The 13,270-nt window shown below is 38.7% G+C and overlaps 1 protein-coding gene and 1 pseudogene across 6 annotated transcripts in view; one reads left to right on the top strand and one right to left on the bottom strand.

The window, feature by feature from the left end:
- CCNY (cyclin Y) overlaps positions 1 to 13,270 on the top strand; it is a 274,826-nt gene that overhangs the window by 6,853 nt on the left and 254,703 nt on the right. The gene's annotated exons all lie outside the window — the stretch shown is intronic.
- Positions 378 to 783, bottom strand: LOC150019112 (large ribosomal subunit protein eL32 pseudogene; annotated as a pseudogene).

The following is a 13,270-nucleotide window of genomic DNA, read 5'->3' as shown; positions in this document are numbered from 1 at the left end:
TTCTCCCCATTTTGCAAGAGAGGAAACTGAGCCACAATTTAAGGGTTAAGAAATTTGCTCAAATTTCTACAGCTAATTAGTGGCAAAGCTGGGATTGATTCTCCTATCACGTGCCAGAGCTCCACACCTCAGTTGCCCTGTGACAGCTAATTAGGGAATGATTGGTGTTTAGGATCTGATCTTCTTGGTGCCTGGCCCATGCTTCCTTTGTTTTAAGAGATCCAGTCATTGTCTGGATGCTTTTAGTTAGCAACACTTTATGATTCAGATTTTTACTTTTCTCCCTTCTTCTTAAGAGGAGTGAAGTATTGTTTTTTTTTTTTTTTGGCAGAATTTTATGGTTTTATTAACACAAATACAATGTGTACACAATATATCTATTCATTTTCTTCGCTGTGCAGCCTGGCATTGGGATTGGTGACTGATGGCTAGCTGGGTTGCTCTTTCCACAATGGCTTTGTGGTTCTTTGAGGAGACATTGTGAGCAATCTCAGCACAGTAAGATTTGTTGCACATAAGCAGCACTTAAAGCTCCTTGACGTTGTGGACCAGGAACTTACGAAAGCCACTGGGCAGCAGGTGCTTTGTTTTCTTGTTGCTCCCATAACCAATGTTGGGCATCAAGATCTGGCCCTTGAATTTTCTGCGCACCCTATTGTCAATACCTCTGGGTTTCTGCCATTTGTGCTTAATTTTGACATATTGATCTGACAGGTGCCAGATGAACTTCTTGGTCCTCCTTTTGACAATCTTGGGTTTCACGAGGGGTCTGAGGGCAGGCATGGTGCCAACTAAGAGATGGCTGCCACCTCTGTAGGCAACGCCAAGGAAGAGAGAGCGAGAGGAGTGAAGTTTAAACAAATTTATGGAATGCTAGATTTTTCTCACCCTTTTCTACAAAGCTAATTGTATCATCTTAAGGAGGTGAATTGCTTTCACATTTTTGGCTAGATTAGAGTAACACAAAGATCAAATCCATTTCTATCCAGGAAAGGACAAAACTAAAAGGAAGAAAATAACAAGAGGCATGACATGTGAATAGCTTTAAAACTGTTTTAATCACACAGGGTCACAGATTTTAGCTCCATGTATGTCATGCTGGGCTTACTTTAAGGAAGCAGTGTTTGGTATTTTTTACAAGAGAACTGTTGATAGTATCATGCTTGTCACGTATGTCAAAGCCCAAATCCTTTCATGATTCAGTGTTTAGGCAACCAGGGTAAGTCCATGGCACTAACAGTTGGTGTCAGCTTCTCTCACATTTTCAGCATCCTTTTCAGCTAATAGCTGAAGGAGGCAGAAAGTTCACTTTTCCTGCAACAATTTGCATCATTTTGAAATGCTGAGTAGTTTGTTGGTGAGACTTCCTCAGGACACTATTTCCTCTCTGTGCTTTATTCTATTCTGAAGAATGAGGGAGGAACTCAGTGGAGGGAAATTCAGGGAGAGATCTTCCCAAGGGGTTTACACAATGTGCTTCTAGTTCTACAAAGTTTGTGTAGGGCAAAGTTGGTGTAATCAGGAGGCCTGCATTCTAGATGTGGCTTCACCTTTATTGTGAGTCCTGTAATCAGGAGATCTGCATTCCAGATGTGGCTTCACCTTTATTGTTGGACCTCTGTCCCTAGAAGCCTCACTTTCATCTCTGCTTAAAAACAGTGCTTAAAAAATACTCCCTTACTTTATGCCCTGAGGTACCTAAAATGAGGATCAAATGAGACTAAAGTGCTGAGTAAACTGAAAAGTACCAGATGAACGTATGTTGATGTGAACATAGCACTCATGTGAATTTCCTTGTATTAAATATGAAGTGTGTTCCAAGATATAAAACAAACTGTGTTTGAACTGCCCTTACCAGCCAGCAACCAGAGGGACTCCTATTAACAAAGATGTCAAGTATTCAAGGTAGTATCAAAGGATAACTGGAATTCTAGAGCTGGTTGGGGTGGATTCTACAGAGCTGTATGGCCTTTGAATGGGAAACTTGCTGGCAGTAGAATTTGAAATAGAAGTACTGCTCCTCTTTCTAACATCCTGCTCCTCTTTTATTTATTTATTTATTTATTTATTTTTAATTTTTCAGTTAGAGTTGACATACATTATTATATTAGTTTCAGGTGTATACCCCAGTGATTAGACTTTATATAATTATACTAAGTCATCATCCCAATAAATCTTATACCCATCCAACATCATATATAGTTATTAAAATATCATTGACTGTCCCCTATGCTGTTCTGTACATCCTCATGATTATTCTGTAACAACCAATTTGTACTTCTTAATCCCTTCACCTTTTTCACCCATTCCCCCAATTCCCATCCCTTTTGGCAACTGTCAAAATGTTCTGTGTCTTTGAGTCTGTTTCTGTTCTACTTGTTCATTTATTTTGTTTTTAGTCAGTTGTTGTATGTATTTATTGCCACTTTATTGTTCATATTTTTTATCTTTTATTTTTCTTCTTAAAGAAGACCCCTTAATGTTTAGTTTGGTGGGGATAAACTCCTTTAGAAAGCTTTCTTTTGTGTGGGAAACTTTTTCTATTCTTTAATTCTAATAATAGCTTTGTTAGGTAGAGTGATCTTGGCTGTAGGTCCGTGCTTTTCATCACCTTGAGTATTTCTTGCCAACCCCTCTGGTCTGCAAAGTTTCTTTGAGCAATCAGCTGACAGTCTAATGGAAACTCCCTTGTAGGTAACTAACTTAACTAATTTCTTTTCTCTTGCTGCTTTTAAGATTCTTTGTCTTTAACTTTTGGCATTTTCATTATTACATGTCTTGGTGTGGATGTCTTTGGGTTCATCTTGTTTGGGATTCTCTGTGCTGCTTGCACTCGTGCATTTATTACCTTCACCAAGTTAGGGAAGTTTCAGTCATTTTTTCAAATAGGTTTTTAATTTCTTGCTCTCTTTCCTCCTTCCAGCCCCCCCCCACCCCCCATGATATGAATGTTGGTATGCTTGAAGTTTTCCCAGAGGTTCCTTACACTGTCCTCATTTTTCTGAATTTTTTTTTTTTTTTTTTGCCATTTTGATCAGATGTTTTTGTGTCCTTATGTTCCATATCGCTGATTTAATTCTTAGCTTCATTTACTCTACTGTTGATGCCCTGTAAATTATTCTTCATTTCAGTTAGTGTATCCTTCATTTCTGACTGGTCTCTTTTTATACTACTGAGGTTCTCAGTAAGTTCATTGTGCATCCTTATAACCAGTGTTTTGAACTCTGCATCTAGTAGATTGCTTGTCTCCATTTTGTTTAGTTCTTTTTCTGGAGTTTTGTTCTGTTCTTTAATTTCGGCCATGTTTCTTTGTCTCTTCATTTTTCAGCCTCTCTGTGTTTTTAAGAGTGGCCTTATATAGTGAGTGTTCTGTAGGATCCAGTGGCACAAGACTCTGATCACCTAAGCTGGGCTCTCCAGGTTCTGTGCCCCGCCTTTTTTGTGGGCTCTATACACCCTCCTCTTGTAGTTGAGCCTTGATTGCTGTTGGCATGTCAGTGGGAGGAATGTACCACCAGGCTGACTGGCTGCATGGACTGGCTGTGATCACCTTGGAGAATCAGCTGTGCAGGGGTCCTCCCCACAGAGCAGGACTTACTTTGGTAGGCCTCTGGTGCTCAGTGGAGATGTACCAGCATCTAGACCTTCAGCTGGCTACTAGTTCTGAGAGAAATACAGCTGGATTGCACTAAAGATAATGTTAGCAACTGCGATTACATCTTTGCCAGTTTGCTTTATGACCCTTGTAGAAATTTTAGTTGGATGATGAAATGCAAGTCACTTCTGTTTTGGACTATGATTATAGACCTTCTGACTCTGAGGAAGAATAGAGAATAGTCTGCATGAGAGTTCATATGTATAAACCAAAATTAATTTTAGACTGTAATAAAGAACCATAAGCATTTATAAGCTGTAGCCTTGGAGACACTGATTCAGTTAGCGCTTAAACTGTGTTTCACCAAGACAAAGTGGAGGCTGCCTTTTATAGAGAAAGTTCTGCCGAGGTTATCAGTTAGGTCCATGTTACTGTAAATAAGGTATCTAAATTGTGCAGTTCTGATTGGATGGGGCAGGTCTCAGTCCAGTGGTAGAAGAAACCAGGCCTTCCCTAGAGTGGTTGACTCATATGGATTAAACAAGTGGGGCATAGTGTGGGAAGAGTTCAGTCTGAGGTTCTTTGTAGTGTAAGCCAGGCAAGATCCCAGGAGGTGAAAAGTGGGCATTCAGAAGTGGATGGGCTGCCATTACCTTTGGTGATGTTTGGGTGTCTCTGCATCCTTGACAGTGATTTGGGCTAGACATCAAGTATGGCAATGGTTTTCAGAGTTGATGGGGATGGTCTGCTGGGAGGGGCTCTGTGGACTTCTGATGTGACATAGAGGCTGGATAACTGGATGCAAATTTTCTCCTCGTTTAATAGTATTCAGAAAGGAATAATTTACATTTTTTTGAAAGTGAAATTTATTCTTGTGTCCAGGGTATTTGTATGAGGAAGAAGTTTTGACTGAAGTAAAAATCAGAGAGAAGAGATTGTGTAGATGAGTGACCTTGGTTGACAGCCTGCTATGTAATAGTCAGCTATCTCTGCTTAGGCATGGCTCTGTGCAGCCTCATCCGTGCCGCCAGTTTACTGTGACCTCAGATTAGATCTGTGTGTTCACTTTGGACACAGATGATCAACAGTCAAGGCATTGAGTGAATGCTCTTCCCCCCTACCATCTGTGTCTGATTTTAATTTACATGGTTTGAAATGTGGTGTTAAAGCTGTAATAATGATGCCTAGTAGAGAAGGACAGTCTGTAAATTATACACTTTAATTTTCTATTTCTCAAACTAATTTTCATAAATGGGTTTTTGTCTTCATTACACTGGGAAACACAATTTTTGTTGAGTTAGATCCAACCCTTGTTTTTGACTAACTTTTGGCATCTGAATCCAAAGATGACCCCAGTTTTTCTCTTATCACGTCAACTTTTTAAGGTACAGGATACCCTCCCTTTGTCCCAAATATCATACAAAATGTACAAAGGAAAATAAGGAAAAAATTACCTGAATATACTGTTTATTTAGAGTTATTTTGTTCATGTAAAGGCTATATATTGTTACTGTAAGTCAAATAATGTACAAGTAGTAAAGTTCTGCTACCAAACATACATATTAAGGTAAAAATGTATGCTTATAGCTTTTCCTGGAGTTTTCAATCTGTGGACAATCTCTCCTTATGCTCCAACGATAGTCAGCCATCATATGTACATCCCATCTACCCTGATACCATGCTTCCATGACCTTCAAATCTTCGTGCAATTGTTCACCTTGCTCATTACTGACTGCACCAAGGTTTTTTGGAAAGTCAGCAATATGGCTATGCAGAAAATGCACCTTGATGCTCATGTTGCAACCAAGCATTTTGAAGCTCTCCAAGAGTCTCTGAACAATTTCGGTGTAATTCTATGCTTGTGTATATCCAAAAATGTCCTTGATGAAGTTTTTGAATGACAACCAAGCATTCTTTTGGAATTCTGACATTGTCCTGATAAAATGTTCATCTTTAATGAGCTGCCAAATCTGTGGACTGTCAAACACACCGGCCTTTATCTTTTCAAATGATGGGCTAGGAAATGCCAAAATGTGATACTTGAAATGGTATCCTTCGTTGGCAAAGCTTTAACAGATTGCTTCATGAGACCCAGTTTTATTTAAGTGCAGAGGTGGGAATATAATGTTCTTTCTGTCATCAAGTGGCTCATGTAGAATGTTTGGATCACCAGGTTTGAAGTCAGTCCTTAGAGGCCAGTTGGACTCCACCCAGTGCTTCTCAGGAGCTCTGCTGTCCCACATACACAGAAAACAGGGATACTTGGTGTATCCGCATTGCTGACCAAGAAGGAAGCAGACCATTTTAAGGTCAACACAGATGATCCAGTTGTGCTTGTGATATTGCAACAAATCAATGACTCTCTTTATGTCTTCATATTCTTCACAAAAACAAACTGAATGGTCAGTTGGGACTGCACCAAATAAATTGCCATTGTGGAGGAGGACACACTTCAAGCTCCACTTTGAGCTGTCGATGAACAGTCACCATTTAGTTGCATTCTAGATTGGAATTCCCAATTCCTCCATTAAACCATGGATGTGATGGCAATACACAAAGCCACCATCACTTCGAAAGTACTGCAGAAATGCACTTTCTCTTGATCGAAAGTAGGATACCTTCGCTCCTTTTTCAAGCAAGGTTTTCTCGAGCAGTCTTGATGCTAGGAGTTCTGAAGCGTTTTTGGATAGTCCCAAATCTCATGCCAAATCATTCAACTCATGCTGATCAAATCCCTTATGAACTGAGTCATCTTCAATTTCAAAATCTTCATTGTTGCTGTCACTTAGTTCTTCACCATACTCCTGTTTTTCAAAAGAGGGTAGTTCAGTGAAAACTGGCACTGGGATTTCAGCTGAGTGAGGCACTGGGCATTTAACTGATGGTAGACCAGGATACTATATATATATACTATATTTCACATTTATTTTTCTTGTTATATCCTGACGTTTTCACTATACAAAAGTAACAGTCACTTGAATGATCTCTGAGCTCTCGCCAAACCATAGGTATGCCAAATGGCATTTTATCACATGTTTCTTTTTTCCACATCTGTGAACTCTGGACACACTGCTTGCACACCTTGTGAGGGGCCCGAGACTTATCTTGATCACTAAGTTTTACTTTAAAATATGCAAAATAGGCTTGCCTGACAGATGCGCTGATGTTTGTCCTTTGGGAATGGTGAAACTGCCACAGATAGAACAGAATGAATCAGGGTTGTTTAGGCACTTAGGTCAAGAAATAATAGCAGAGGCAGACATGATCTGAAGGAAAGGAAATACGTATGTATGTAAATAAAAAAATAAATTCTGCTAACTCCTTGTATACAGACAAGACCTCGGACTACACTTCTGAATACTGTTCACTATAGAGTGGCACACAACCTCTCACCACACTGTTTCATGTGTAACTGAATAATCTAGACAAGTATGAACCTGTCGCTGGTCTCCAAGGTTGTCCTCCACTGCTCCCCACTTGAGGGAAGTTTGTTCTCAGCCAGTAGGAGAGCACTAGTGCCTCCCTTGATCCAGGCTCGATCCAGCCTAGTGTGTTCACATTAAGATAAGCAGTAGAGAAGAACTTGACGTGATAGAAAAAATCTAACTGCACTTTTGAAATCAGCATGCCTATTTAAGCCTAAAACAGCTGAAAAATTGACCTCAACAGGAATTATGTTAAAAATTGTTCCCCAGTGTTACCCATATTCACATGTGACAGTATATATTTACTGAGTCTGGTTTCTTGGTATTGTATGAAATTCAGGGACACTTTCAATAAAACAAGAGTCTTTAATGAAGCTAAAGCAGAGTTTTTTAACCTCATCATTACTGACATTTTGGGCTGTACAATTTATTTGTTGGTGGTAGTGAGGGCTGCACTGTCTATTGTAGGATGTTTAGATGCCAGTAGCATTTCCCCACCCCAATCATGACGTCAAAAAATGTCTCCAGACTTTGCCAAATATAATTTCCTCAGTTAGGGGACGGGGGGACGACTCTCTTATCTCTTCAGAACCACTTAGCTACAGGCTCTAGGATTCAAGGAAAACTTCGAGTAACTTCCCAGTGGTTCTGCTGTCTTGGTCACTTTCACACATTCAAGGTCTCAGGGTTGGATATCACAGACTCTAGGCCCCTCAGCTCCAGAGGCACCCACCATTAGCTTCAGATTTGATGTAAGTGATGTGCCACTCCTTCTGCACTAGTTTTGCACAAGGTTGCAGTGCTCATTTGTACTTGTTAGAATTACTACCTTGTTCTAAGATGGTGCTCCTAGTGGTATTGACAGAAAAGACATTGCCTGCAATTCTGACAATGGATGGTAGTATTTTTTCTGTTAGCACCAGGAAGTTGTGTGATTTCCTTACTCAGACTCAGTAATCACGTAATTTTCTTCACTTACACCTTCTTCTTTGTCTTTTTCTCTCTTTTCTTTTTGGTATAATATATTGAAAGGTGTGGTAAAATTTTCTTTTTTTTACCAGTGGGTTTATTTTTTACTTCAGTTTTAAAATCAGCTACTTCTGTATGTGGGTTTTCTTATTGTATTAGTACTCAAAGAGGACTTTTCTTTTTAGAGTCTGTTCTCATGAGTATAACATGAAATGCTTGTTACAATTTGTAAAGTTTTGATCTGTGTTTTCTGAACATAGCTTTGGCTTGGTGTGAGCGCTCAGTAATCTTGTATTTTGGTGGACTTTTTGAACTCTAATCAACTTCATCTTGAAGATCTGGCCTCCTGAGGCAGACAGAATGGGTATTTGATTTAGGGGTATGGTTTTCAAGGCCATCCTTATTTCATTTTAGTTTTTTACTTATTGATTTTAGAGAGTGAGGAAATAGGGTAGAGAGAAAGTGAGGGAAGGAGAGAGATGGGGGGTTAGAGGGGGGAGAGGAAGGGGAGAGAGAGAGAAGAATGGGGAGAGAGGGAGGGGACTGGGTGGAGTGGAGAGAGAGAAAGAGAAAGAAAAATAAAAGGAAAAATTAATTTGTTGCTCCACTCATTTATTGGTTTATTCTTGCACATGCCTGGACTGGGGATCAAACCCACAATCTTGGTGCAGCGACCACACTCCAATCAACTGAGCTATCTGGCTAGCACAGAAACCTTTAGGAGGAAACAAACTCCTCAGTGTGTGATGTACCTGAGTTGCATTGTTATACTTTTTAAGGAAAAACATATTTCTGGATGAATGCATTTACATTATTTGATTTCAAGAGTCAGTTTTTTTTTTACCTGAGCACACTGCTGATAATGTGGGTTTCTGGAAATAGAGGTTTAGATATTCAAATCTTGATTTGTAACTTGCCTAGGTGAAGAAAACTCCAAAAAATGTGCTGTTGCATTCCTGACAATTAAACATTGCCTCTAAGAATATTTGAATAAAAAATGTCACTTCCTTAGATATGAAAATATTTATAAAGATACAAATGGAAGTTATTCTTGAAATTGAAGATGTTTTTCAAAAGCCCGAGGTTTGAAAGTGTGTTGGCAACCTCTGCTATGCCCATGTCCAAAATACTTGTTAGGAAACGTTACTATTGGGTTGGTCAAAAAGTTCATTTAGTTTTTTTTATGTAAGATGGTTCTAGTATCGCTTCTTAGTCTTTAACTTCATTCAAAACAATTTTGTTAGATTGTATTGTGACAGCTGTCATATCAGTGTGCATTTAAAAAAAATACTTGTTCTTATTGGTAAATTTCTGTGTACCCATTTTAATATTGAAGATGGAAGAAAATATACAACATTTTCAGTGTGCGTATTATGCTTTATTTCAAGAAAGGTAAAAATGCAACTGCGAAAGGTGCTGTAACTGATTGGATGTGTCAGTCAGTTTGCGAAGTTTTATGTTGGAGATTTTTCACTGGGTGATGCTCCACGGTTGGGTAGACCAATTGAAGTTGATAGCGACCAAATTGAGACATTAACTGAGAACAATCAATGTTATACCACCCAGGGGATAACCAATATTCTCCAAATATCCAAATCAATAAATTTACTGCTGAAAATGAAAATTGTGTCTTTTATTTTATGGAAAAAACTAAACGGACTTTTTGGTCAACTCAATATAAAAGTACAGCTATTCATTCTTTAGAGAGGCAGTTTTCAACACCTCAGTTGTAGAACACAGAGGGAAATTGGGTTGCTTGCACTATTATTCCAGGATTAAAAAGGTTCCTGGTAGAAAGATGGGAAGACCAAGTGTTTGTTGCTATGAGTATTCCTGGGGCTGTCTGTGGAATTATGAGAACGAGTCTCTCCTTGTTGCTTTTTTTTTTTTTTTTTAATGATTTTTATTTTCCAATTACAGTTTACTTTTAATATTATTTTGTATTGGTTTCAGGTGTACAGTATAGTATTTAGACATCATATACTTTACAAAGCGGTCCCCCCAATATTTCCAGTACCCACCTGACACCATACCATACATAGTTATCACAATATTGACTATATTCCCTATGCTGTACTTTACATCCCAGTAACTGTTTTGTAACTACCAATCTGTACTTCTAAATCCCTTCACCTCTTTTACCCAGTTCTTCAACTCCCCTCCCCTCTGGCATCCACTTGTCTGCTTTCTGTGTCTAGAGCCTCCCCTTATTGATATGGCACATCTGGAAGTGACATGGAAGATAACTAACTGTTCAGATCAACGCAGACTATGCAGAAGCAGCCAGACCTTGATTATTTTGTCTTATTCTTTTTGTATTCTGAGGTCCTCCAAAATGACCTTAAGTATTATTTTTAGAGTGAATCTAGTTTTACCAAGCTTAGTATATACCTATTTCTATGAAATAAGAGGTCTCTCATAAAAGGTCTAGTCTTACCCAAGTCAAATGTATTCTTTGGTTCTTTCAGATGCTTTTGAAATACAAGCAATCTAGAAAGTCTGTTTACACAAAATATGGCAAAATACAGTTTTTACTGCTTACATAGGGGGTACTTAGCAGTTTGTGGGGACAAGGAATGCGATTCTGAAACAAAATTATGATTATAGAATGTTTAAAATATTTTCATTTTAAGCTTATAAAACCATTGGACCAAGATGAACAAAAGTGCTTCATATTAAGTGCTTTTACAGAACCTCTTTTAGTGAACAGGCAGCTACTTATTTTGGTATTATTTATAAAGGGGTATTTTATAATGAACTTGAAATCATATTCTCTTAATAAAGACCAGTGTTCCTTTTGAATGTTTTCAGCCCAACCAGTGAGCCATTTCTCATTATGCAATTTGGTGGTTCCATGTAGCCAGCCAATGGTGAGAGTAACCATTGAAATCTAAGTTAGCTGTGTTCTGTTTGCTTCTGAATGTGTAAATAATTTTTCTGATTTTGAGATATTATTAGAAGGTGCTTAGAATATGATATTTTGGTCTTCATTCCATTTGTTTTATTCCATTGAAGTCTATCTAGAATATATGCCTTTAATTACGATTTTTATTTGAAAATGACTGTTAATGCTGATGTATGGGATCAGTGTGTAGGGTGGCTGTGGCTGAAACACAAGTAACAAAGCTTTCTTTCTTTTTTTTTTTTTTTCAGAGTTCAGAAGTAGTGATAGTTTGTTAGTTTGGAATTCCTAACTAGATAAAGAAGCCATAGAAGCAGAATGCTAATATTATAAGGAACTAGACAAGCTGAGAAGTTCCTTTTTTTTTTAAACTGACATTTCTAGAAAGTGGTAAATTCACTATGTGGAAGTATTTCTAGAATGTGTTGTCTTCAGCCATAGACAAGAAGTTGAAGAAAAAATGGAATTCAGTAGGCAAGTGTTAGCTGAGAAATGTCTATTCTCTGTCACTTTTGGAGGGGAATTAGCAATGACCATGATGGCTAGGCTTAGAGCCATGGCTCTGAGGAGGGGAACATTTTTCTATAACTGGGTATTTGATGCCCCATTATGAGCTTAAGGCTTAATTGTTTGGTAGGTCAACAAACATTGTTCAATTCAGGGCCTAAATTCCAGGCTCTCTGCTGGATGATGAGAACGCAAAGATCAACATAACTTGGACCTTTCTCATAAGGACCTAATAGTCTAGTAAGGGAGACAGATACACAAATAAATGATTATCGTGCTGTATACTGTATAGCAAGGTATAGGGGAGGTGAGGATTGCCTCTGCCCAGGGTGGTGGAGGATGTGGTCAGGAAAGGCTCTGCAAAGACAGTTTGATGGCAAGAGCAGGTGGAGTGGGAGTGGGTACGACACTGGAAAGGGTGTTGCAGGCAGAAGGAGGCTGATCTTGAAAGGTCCTGGGAGGATTGGGACTTAGGTTCATTTTGAAATCAGAAGGTAATGTTGAACTTGTTGGGTGTTTAGTCACCAAACATCTTAGTTAATTAATGAATTGTGATCATTAGGAGGACATTTGTTCTAAAAGATTTCATAATGGATAAATGTGCATTGGAGAGCAGTTTCTTAGGTATTTGTGCATATACTCTAGATTCTGGAATATGATTATTCAAAGTTGTGACATGGAAGACAGAATTGATGTCTTCATAACTAAAATAGCATTATGCTCTTTTGGGTTAAGTATGAGCAAGTAGCCTTTATGAAATCACAGCATGTTCATACCATCAGGTACTATAGATATCCTTACTTTATAGATAAGCATTTAAGCTGCCGTGAGGGGTTGCCGTTAGCATTAGACAGCTAGTACATGGCCATTCTTAGTCTGAGAGCAAGTTTCCTGCTGTAGGAGTCAGAACCTCTTCTTTGCTGCATGCTAGTTTTCATAGCAAGGCTAAATATGCCCAAGAAGAAATTGATCCTAAATCATCTTCATGTTATTTTTTTAACGTGATGTTAATCTGGTTGAGAATTATGTCTTAGAAAACTGTATATGTTGTCAAGTTATGTAACAAACTATGCCAACATTTAGTGGCTTAGAACAACAGTATTGATTATTTCGGTTGTTGTGGGTCAGGGTTCCTGGCACAGCTTAGTTGGGAACCTCTGGTTCAGGGTGTGTCAGGAGATTGCAGTGGAGCTATCAACTGGGGCTATGGTCCTCTCAAGGCTCAACCAGGAGAGAATCTCTTCCAGACACACTTACATGGCTATTACCGGCATCAGGTACTTGCTGGTTTTTAGCTTTTGACACTAGTTTCTTGCCATGCTGGCCTCCACATAGGGCAGCTCTGAGAGAGAGCAAGAGAGACCCCCAGGATTGAAGCCACAGCAATTTTATAACCCAGGTTTGGAAGTGGCCTTCTAAAATCCAACCCACTGTATAGGGGATGGTATTATACAAGAGAGTGTACCTGGAGATATTTTGGGGCTATCTTGGAGGCTACCTACCACAAGCATTAATTAAGATTCTTTTGGTTATATGTAAAAGTCCACTGAAACTCTCTTGAGCAAAATGGGTGGGGAGTTGGGGAGGGAAGAATTATTGGAAGTACATGAGGCTATTTAGTGGAAAGCAAGGACAAGGAGCATAGCTGAGTCTCATAGAAATGGGAGTTGAGACTTGGACAGCTTATAGGAATGAGGCAATTGTTGCTTTCAGTGTTTCATCTTTAGAGTCTCTTGTATGTTTTAGTTGGTCTTATCTTTCTTTATGTCACAAATTAATTTTTCTGTAAATCTTTGTTCTCTTTATAAAATAGCTTTCTTTTCTCTCTCCACCCCTCCCTCCCTTCATTTCTTTCTTCCTTTTATGTGTACA

Source organism: Furipterus horrens, unplaced genomic scaffold, assembly GCF_987537825.1.
Source record: "Furipterus horrens unplaced genomic scaffold, mFurHor1.1.pri manual_scaffold_2, whole genome shotgun sequence".
NCBI lineage: Eukaryota > Metazoa > Chordata > Mammalia > Chiroptera > Furipteridae > Furipterus > Furipterus horrens.
The sequence above is the reverse complement of the archived record's forward strand: the minus strand, read 5'-3'. Positions and strand labels throughout refer to the sequence as shown.